Source organism: Eleutherodactylus coqui, chromosome 6 (assembly GCF_035609145.1).
Source record: "Eleutherodactylus coqui strain aEleCoq1 chromosome 6, aEleCoq1.hap1, whole genome shotgun sequence".
Classification (NCBI taxonomy): Eukaryota; Metazoa; Chordata; class Amphibia; order Anura; family Eleutherodactylidae; genus Eleutherodactylus; species Eleutherodactylus coqui.
Window position 1 is genome coordinate 89,846,099 of NC_089842.1, and position 9,020 is coordinate 89,855,118.

The following is a 9,020-nucleotide window of genomic DNA, read 5'->3' on the forward strand; positions in this document are numbered from 1 at the left end:
CTCCGTTTCCACAACTCTATACGGCAGCATCTCCAGGCTGATATGATTTGGCTATGTGCACGTTTAACGCTTGAGCATGCGGGTGCGTGGCGGCGTACTTGCGCTTGCGCTCCAACACTTGCGCTAGCGACGACTGGACGGTGCGCTGAGAGACATTGGTGGATGGGGCCGAGGACAGCGGAGGTGAGGGTGTGGGTGCAGGCCAGGAGACGGTAGTGCCTGTGCCCTGAGAGGGGGGTTGGATCTCAGTGGCAGGTTGGGGCACAGGGGGGAGAGGCAGGGGTGCAAACCGGAGGCAGTGAGCGGCCTTCGTCCCACCTTGTGGGGTGCTTGGCCATCATATGTCTGCACATGCTGGTGGTGGTGGCTCCCCGGCTGATCTTGGCGCGACAAAGGTTGCACACCACTGTTTGTCGGTCGTCTGCACTCTCAGTGAAAAACTGCCAGACCTTTGAGCACCTCGGCCTCTGCAGGGTGGCATGGTGCAAGGGGGCGCTTTGGGAAACAGTTGGTGGATTATTCGGTCTGGCCCTGCCTCTACCCCTGGCCACCGCACTGCCTCTTGCAACCTGCCTTGCTGCTGCCCTTGCCTCCCCCTCTGAAGACCTGTCCTCAGTAGGCGTAGCAAACCAGGTGGGGTCAGTCACCTCATCGTCCTGCTGCTCTTCCTCCGAATCCTCTGTGCGCTCCTCCCTCGGACTTACTCCAATTACTACTACCTGAGTGATAGACAACTGTGTCTTATCGTCATCGTCCTCCTCACCCACTGAAATGTCTTGAGACAGTTGCCGGAAGTCCCCAGCCTCATCCCCCGGACCCCGGGAAGTTTCCAAAGGTTGGGCATCGGTCACGACAAACTCCTCCGGTGGGAGAGGAACCATTGCTGGCCATTCTGGGCAGGGGCCCGAAAACAGTTCCTGGGAGTCTGCCTGCTCCTCAGAATGTGTCATTGTAATGGAGTGAGGAGGCTGGGAGGAAGGAGGAGCAGCAGCCAGAGGATTCAGAGTTGCAGCAGTGGACGGCGCAGAAGTCTGGGTGGTCGATAGATTGCTGGATGCACTTTCTGCCATCCACGACAGGACCTGCTCACACTGCTCATTTTCTAATAAAGGTCTACCGCGTGGACCCATTAATTGTGAGATGAATGTGGGGACGCCAGAAACGTGCCTCTCTCCTAATCCCGCAGCAGTCGGCTGCGATACACCTGGATCAGGAGCTCGGCCTGTGCCCACACCCTGACTTGGGCCTCCGGGTCCTTGCCTGCGTCCACGTCCTCTAGGCCTACCCCTACCCCTCAGCATGCTGTATTACCAGTAGTGCAGAAACAGAACGCTGTAATTAAATGTGCCGCTTATTGGCCGGTGGTTGGAGGCTGACTTCGGCAGCATCATATCAGCCTGGAGATGCTGCCGTATAGGCTTGTGGAAACAGAGGCATTCAAAAACATGATGGCGGCGTCGGCCCAGCACTACTCGGTTCCCAGTCGCCACTACTTTTCCCAATGTGCCGTCCCAGCCCTGCACGACCACGTCTCCCGCAACATTGTACGTGCCCTCACCAACGCGGTTACTGCTTCCTCCACTAAACCACCCTCCTCCTCCTCCTACGCAACCTCTGTCTCGCAATCAAGATGTGTCAGCAGCAGCACGTCGCCAGCAGTCGGTGTCGCGCGGTGTGGCAGCACAGCGGTGGGCAAGCGTCAGCAGGCCGTGCTGAAACTACTCAGCTTAGGAGAGAAGAGGCACATGGCGCACGAACTGCTGCAGGGTCTGACAGAGCAGACCGACCGCTGGCTTTCGCCGCTGAGCCTCCAAACGGCCATGGTCGTGTGTGACAACGGCCGTAACCTGGTGGCGGCTCTGCAGCTCGGCAGCCTCACGCACGTGCCATGCCTGGCCCACGTCTTTAATTTGGTGGTTCAGCGCTTTCTGAAAAGCTACCCACGCTTGTCAGACCTGCTCGGAAAAGTGCGCCGCCTCAGCGCACATTTCCGCAAGTCCAAGACGGACGCTGCCACCCTGCGGACCCTGCAACATCGGTTTCATCTGCCAGTGCACCGACTGCTGTGCGACGTGCCCACACGGTGGAACTTTACGCTCCACATGTTGGCCAGGCTCTATGAGCAGTGTAGAGCTATAGTGGAATACCAACTCCAACATGGGCGGCGTAGTGGGAGTCAGCCTCCTCAATTCTTTACAGAAGAGTGGGCCTGGTTGGCAGACATCTGCCAGGTCCTTGGAAATTTTGAGGAGTCTACCTAGATGGTGAGCGGCGATGCTGCAATCATTAGTGTCACCATTTCTCTGCTATGCCTCTTGAGAAGTTCCCTGCAAAGCATAAAGGCAGATGCTTTGCGCTCGGAAACGGAGGCGGGGGAAGACAGTATGTCGCTGGATAGTCAGAGCACCCTCGTGTCTATATCTCAGCGCGTTGAGGAGGAGGAGGAGGAGGAGGAGGGGGAGGAGCATGAGGAGGAGGGGGAAGAGACAGCTTGACCCACTGCTGAGGATACCCATGCTGCTTGCCTGTCATCCTTTCAGCATGTATGACCAGAGGAGGAGGAGGAGGAGGAGGATCCTGAAAGTGATCTTCCTAGTGAGGACAGCCATGTGTTGCGTACAGGTACCCTGGCACACATGGCTGACTTCATGTTAGGATGCCTTTCTCGTGACCCTCGCGTTACACGCATTCTGGCCACTACGGATTACTGGGTGTACACACTGCTCGACCCACGGTATAAGGAGAACCTTTCCACTCTCATACCCGAAGAGGAAAGGGGTTCGAGAGTGATGCTATACCACAGGACCCTGGCGGACAAACTGATGGTAAAATTCCCATCCGACAGCGCTAGTGGCAGAAGGCGCAGTTCCGAGGGCCAGGTAGCAGGGGAGGCGTGGAGATCAGGCAGCATGTACAGCATAGGCAGGGGAACACTCTCCAAGGCCTTTGACAGCTTTATGGCCCCCCAGCAAGACCTTGTCACCGCTCCCCAGTCAAGGCTGAGTCGGCGGGAGCACTGTAAAAGGATGGTGAGGGAGTACATAGCCGATCGCACGACCATCCTCGGTGACGCCTCTGCCCCCTACAACTACTGGGTGTCGAAGCTGGACACGTGGCCTGAACTCACGCTGTATGCCCTGGAGGTGCTTGCTTGTCCTGCGGCTAGCGTCTTGTCAGAGAGGGTGTTTAGTGCGGCTGGGGGAATCATCACGGATTAGCGTACCCGCCTGTCAACCGACAGTGCCGACAGGCTTACACTCATAAAGATGAACAAAGCCTGGATTTCCCCAGACTTCTCTTCTCCACCAGCGGACAGCAGCGGTACCTAAGCAATACGTAGGCTGCACCCGCGGATGGAAGCATCGTTCTCTATCACCATCAAAAACGGGGACTTTTTAGCTTCATCAATCTGTGTATTATATTCATCCTCCTCCTCCTGCTCCTCCTCCTGAAACCTCACATAATCACGCCGAACGGGCATTTTTTCTTAGGCCCACAAGGCTCAGTCATATTACTTTAGTAAACAATGTTTATACGTTTCAATTCTCATTAAAGCGTTGAAACTTGCACCTGAACCAATTTTTATTTTAACTGGGCTGCCTACAGGCCTAGTTACAAATTAAGCCACATAAGGAAAAGCGATTAATGGGTTTCACCTGCCCTCCTGGTTGGGCATGGTCAATTTTTCTGAGATACATTAGTACTGTTGGTACACCAATTTTTTGGGCCCTCGCCTACAGTGTAATCCTACGAATTTTTATGGGCTTCGCCTGCACTCATGGTACAGCAAGGTATGTGGGGTTGGCCTACACTTTTGCTACATAAGTGTAACTGGGGCCCTGTCTATACTGCAACTACTATTGATGAAGTAGTGGAAACAGCAGATCAAGGTGCAAAGCAATGAAGTTTCTTTATTTCTTTCCTCCCAGACAGAAAAACACGACGTTTCGACTACAAGAGTCTTTGTCATACTTGACAAAGACTCTTGTAGTCGAAACGTCGTGTTTTTCTGTCTGGGATGAAAGAAATAAAGAAACTTCATTGCTTTGCACCTTGATCTGCTGTTTCCACTACTTCATCAACATTTGTACTAAAGAGCGGCTTGGCTTGGATCCCAAACCCAGTGGGCGTGCAGGATACCTGTTCAAACCATATGGTACTCATATTGTGCTGCTGACAACTTCTTTGCCTTTGGATATACTGCAACTACTGAAATGTGAAAGAGACTGTTATCTCCCTAAACTGCTGCAACGGGAATGTTACTGTGGCCTGTCTTGACTGCTACTACTACCGAAATGGAACTAATACTGTGCTCACCCTATACCGCTGCTTTGGAATTGTTACTGGGGCCTGTCTGGACTGCTACTACTACTGAAATGGAACTAATACTGTGCTCCCCCTATAATGCTCCTAGTGATATGTTACTGGGGCCTGTCCCTAATGCTACCGCTGAAATGTTACTAATTCTGGGCTCTACCTATACCGCGGCTAATGCTATGTCCCTGGGGTGTGGAAACGGAGGCTTCCCAAAGACATGATGGTGGCAAGGCCATTTCCCACCAACGCGGTTACTGTTAAGGGGCATATAACCATGGACACGTGGAGAGGACACGTAGTGCCTCAAAAACATCCCCCTCCTCCTCCAACAATGAAAACATTCTTGGCAAATACCTTTGCATTGGTCCGTCTGGTGGCAGTTCAAGAATTTCACCTTTACCGACACAACAAGAAAGCCCCCCCCCACCATCCCCCCGCCACGGCCCACTTAATCCTGGCCACATTCCGAAAACCAACTAAATAAAACCGCACTACTAGGTCCGCAGTCGCCACCACATTCCCACCAACGCGGTTACTGTTAAGGTACATATTACCAGTCTGACTGCGGCATACACTGTGGGCCGAAGCACACCTGTATTGTATGTGACGTTAGCTCTGCTGAGCAGGTCACTGCAATGGGATACATTTATGTACCGCCGATGGGTTCCAGGGAGCCACCCATGCTGTGGGTCCACAGGGACTTCACATTAGGGATTTGTACCTGCCAGTGTCTATGTATTAAAAAGCCCGGTCAGACTGGGGCATGCAGTGTGGGCCGAAGACCACCTGCATTTAATTGGACGTTACCTCAGCTGTGATAGGCAATGCAATGGGATATATTTATGTACCGCCGGTGGCTTCCTGGGACCCACCCATGCTGTCGGTCCACACAGAGTTGTAACTGCATGTGTCTACTTATAAAGAACCCCAGTCTGACTGGGGCATGCAGTGTGGGCCGAAGCCCACCTGCATTAAACCTTACGTTACCTCAGCTGTGCTGGGCACTGCAATGGGATTTATTTATGTACCGCCGGTGGGTTCCAGGGAGCCACCCATGCTGTGGGTTCACAGGGACTTCACAATAGGGAGTTGTACCTGCCTGTGACTATTTATAAAAAAGTGCGGTCTGACTGGGGCATGCAGACACCTTGACAGAATGAATAGTGTGTGGCACATGGGTTCCCCATTGCTATGCCCATGTGTGCAGCTCCTGATGGAGGTGGCACAGGATTGGATTTCTCATTGCTTCTGTACAGCATTGTGGGCTATCGCCCCGCCCCTTTTAAAGAGGGTCGCTGCCTGGCCCTGCCAACCCTCTGCAGTGTGTGCCTCCGGTTCCTCCTCATGGCAGACGCACTTATAAATAGACATGAGTGTGGTGTGGCTATGAGGCCAGTGTGTGGCATGAAGGCAGCTGAAGGCTGCGCAGGGACACTTTGGTGTGCGCTGTGGACACTGGGTCGTGTGTGTGTGTGTGTGTGTGTGTGTGTGTGTTGGGCAGCATGTAACCCAGGAGAAGTGGCAGCGGAGTGTCATGCAGGCAGTGATTGTGCTTTGTTGGAGGTAGTGTGGTGCTTAGCTAAGGTATGCCTTGCTAATGAGGGTTTTTCAGAAGTAAAAATTGTTGGGAGGGTGGGGGCACTCTTGCCGCTATTGTGGCTTAATAGTGGGACCTGGGAACTTGAGATGCAGCCCAACATGTAGCCCCTTGCCTGCCCTATCTGTTTCTGTGTCGTTCCCATCACTTTCTTGAATTTACCAGATTTTCACACATGAAAACCTTAGCGAGCATCGGCGATATACAAAAATGCTCAGGTCGTCCATTGACTTCAATGGGGTTCGTTACTCGAAACGAACCCTCGAGCATCGCGAAAAGTTCGTCTCGAGTAATGAGCACCCGAGCATTTTGGTGCTCGCTCATCTCTATTCCTTACCCATTTACACACATTCTCGCCCAGACCAAGCATTCTCATTTTATATACCAACCTTTTATGCGGTACAGTATCAAACGCTTTGGAAAATATCAAGTTCCAATGACTCTCCCCGGTCCAGTCTAGAACTTACCTCCTCATGGAATCCGATCAGGTTGGTTTGACATGAGTGATCTCTCACAAACCCATGGTGACATGGAGTTATACAGATCTTTTCCTTGAGGTACTCGAGGATAGCATCTCTTATTTTACCCAGAGTAGAAGTAAGACTTACTGTCCTGTAGTTTCCAGGTTAACTTTTGACTTTTTTGAATTGGTTATGCGCCAATCCAGTGGAACAGACCCTGTTAAAGGGCCAACACTTTCAGTATTAAAGGGGTTGTCCCGCGCCGAAACGGGTTTTTTTTTTTTTCAACCCCCCCCCCCCCGTTCGGCGCGAGACAACCCCGATGCAGGGACCTAAAGAAAGCTTACCGGAGCGCTTACCTGAATCCCCGTGCTCCGGTGACTTCTATACTTACCGGTGAAGATGGCCGCCGGGATCCTCTTCCTCCGTGGACCGCAGCTCTTCTGTGCGGTCCATTGCCGATTCCAGCCTCCTGATTGGCTGGAATCGGCACGTGACGGGGCGGAGCTACACGGAGCCGGCATCCTGCACGAGAGGCTCCATTGAAGAAAGCAGAAGACCCGGACTGCGCAAGCGCGGCTAATTTGGCCATCAGAGGCCGAAAATTAGTCCGAAACCATGGAGACGAGGACGCCAGCAACGGAGCAGGTAAGTATAAAACTTTTTATAACTTCTGTATGGCTCATAATTAATGCACAATGTACATTACAAAGTGCATTAATATGGCCATACAGAAGTGTATAGACCCACTTGCTGCCGCGGGACAACCCCTTTAATCTTTGTACTATTCATACAATTGAAGAGCAGTTTAGGGTTAGCTTTACTCTTTGTCCACTTACACACAATCACACAGACCAAGTATCATATGCAATATGCATAATATGTACAATAAAAAAATTCTTATTGTGCTGCAAACGAACTTTGCCTCTGCCTGTCATTTATTTCTACGCCATCTAAAACAACCTGCTCATATTATAAGCTGAGTGATGAAAAGCATATTATATGCAAATATGAAGTGTTGCTATAAGTGAGCCTTCTAGGCCACTCAAAAGTGTGAAGAGTGATGCTTTAACAGCTTATTGACGTGTGATAAACCATTAGTATCATTAAACATTTTTGAAAGAGCAAAATAGTCAGTGGTAGATTATCCTATGGGCCGTTTGGATAACCAACGGGAATAAATTGTCCAGGATCTACCTAGTGTGCCCCACATTTAATCTGCCACTGTTCCATTAATGCTGCCTGTCAGAAGAGCCGCAAAGCTTAAAGGGGTTATCCAGGTTTTAAAAATTGATTGCGCATCCTCAGGGTAGGCCATCAATATCTGATTAGTGGGGGTCCACGTTCAGGATCCCCACCAATTAGCTGATTGAAGGGGCCATAGCTCTCAAGGGAATTCCGCAGACTCTTCAGTATTTATATCTGAGCATGATCCTGTTTATACTCAGAACGGACAATATAGATAACAATGTGTTCTGTGAACTGATAGGATTGGGCTCAGATGTAAACACTGAAGAGGCTGTGCGCTTTCACGATTGGTGGGGGTCCCGAGCCGTGGGCCCCATTGATTAGATATTGATGGCCTACGCTGATGATAGACCATCAATTTGTTAAGCCTGGATTGCCCCTTTAAATACTTCCACAACTTAGAGAATATCTGTTCAACTGCAGACTCACAGAGCATTTACCTTAGAGACTGGGCAAAGTGCTTAATCAACGCTCTGCCCTATCTTATAGAGAATTGTGTGACTGTATGATTACAGCTGCACAGTCCTCTGTTTGAGATAAGGCTTACTCCCATAGGCACTCCTAGACCGAGAATGGAACGCCAGCTTGATAGCCTACATCAGGGGCTAACCGAGGATTCTCAAGGCCCTTATGTAACCCATCAACAACATTTTTTCTTACTTTGTTTAAAATGTTTAATTCATTGCTCTTTCTTTCATTCGCCATTTTCATTGTTGTTGCCTGATGTTAATAATCCTACCAATGTGCTATAGAACTCTTCAATATTCTTACTCTGCTCTGTGACAATACGTTTATAGTAATGTCAGATGGCCACATTGTCCAGTGGCTGCCATGAAGTATTCAACTTATGAACAACATATCCAACATATCCAACCATCCATCCGCTGAACAATGCAACCTCATGACATGAGACGGTGACACTGAGGCTTAGGTGTTGTAGAGGAGAATGGGCATCAGGAAAGATGTTTTGTCGGACTGTCATCAATTAGGTGTTGATGGCTTATCCTAGGGATTAGTTTACAATGTTGCTGTCACAGAAAACTTCTTTTAAAATGCTATAATTCCGGATGCATCCACTGCTGGGCCACCAGGGGGAGCTTTCTCCAAAGATATTTAAACAGATCTCATTTAATTCATTGCAACCTGTAAAAATCTGTAGCTCTACTCTATAATAATGACTTCACATTACAATAGAATGTGATATTGCATTTGCTGGATTTCAAGAAATGCAAACATTAATTAGAAATATTTTTATAGAAAAAAAAAATGAATCTAAAAGAAAATCTGCCAGGTCTCTTATCTGAGAGCCATATCAGATAGAGGAGACACTGATCTCCGGGGTATACAGTGTTCTATGATTTCATTCAGTCTTTTCATCCAAAAAAGCTGTTTGAGGG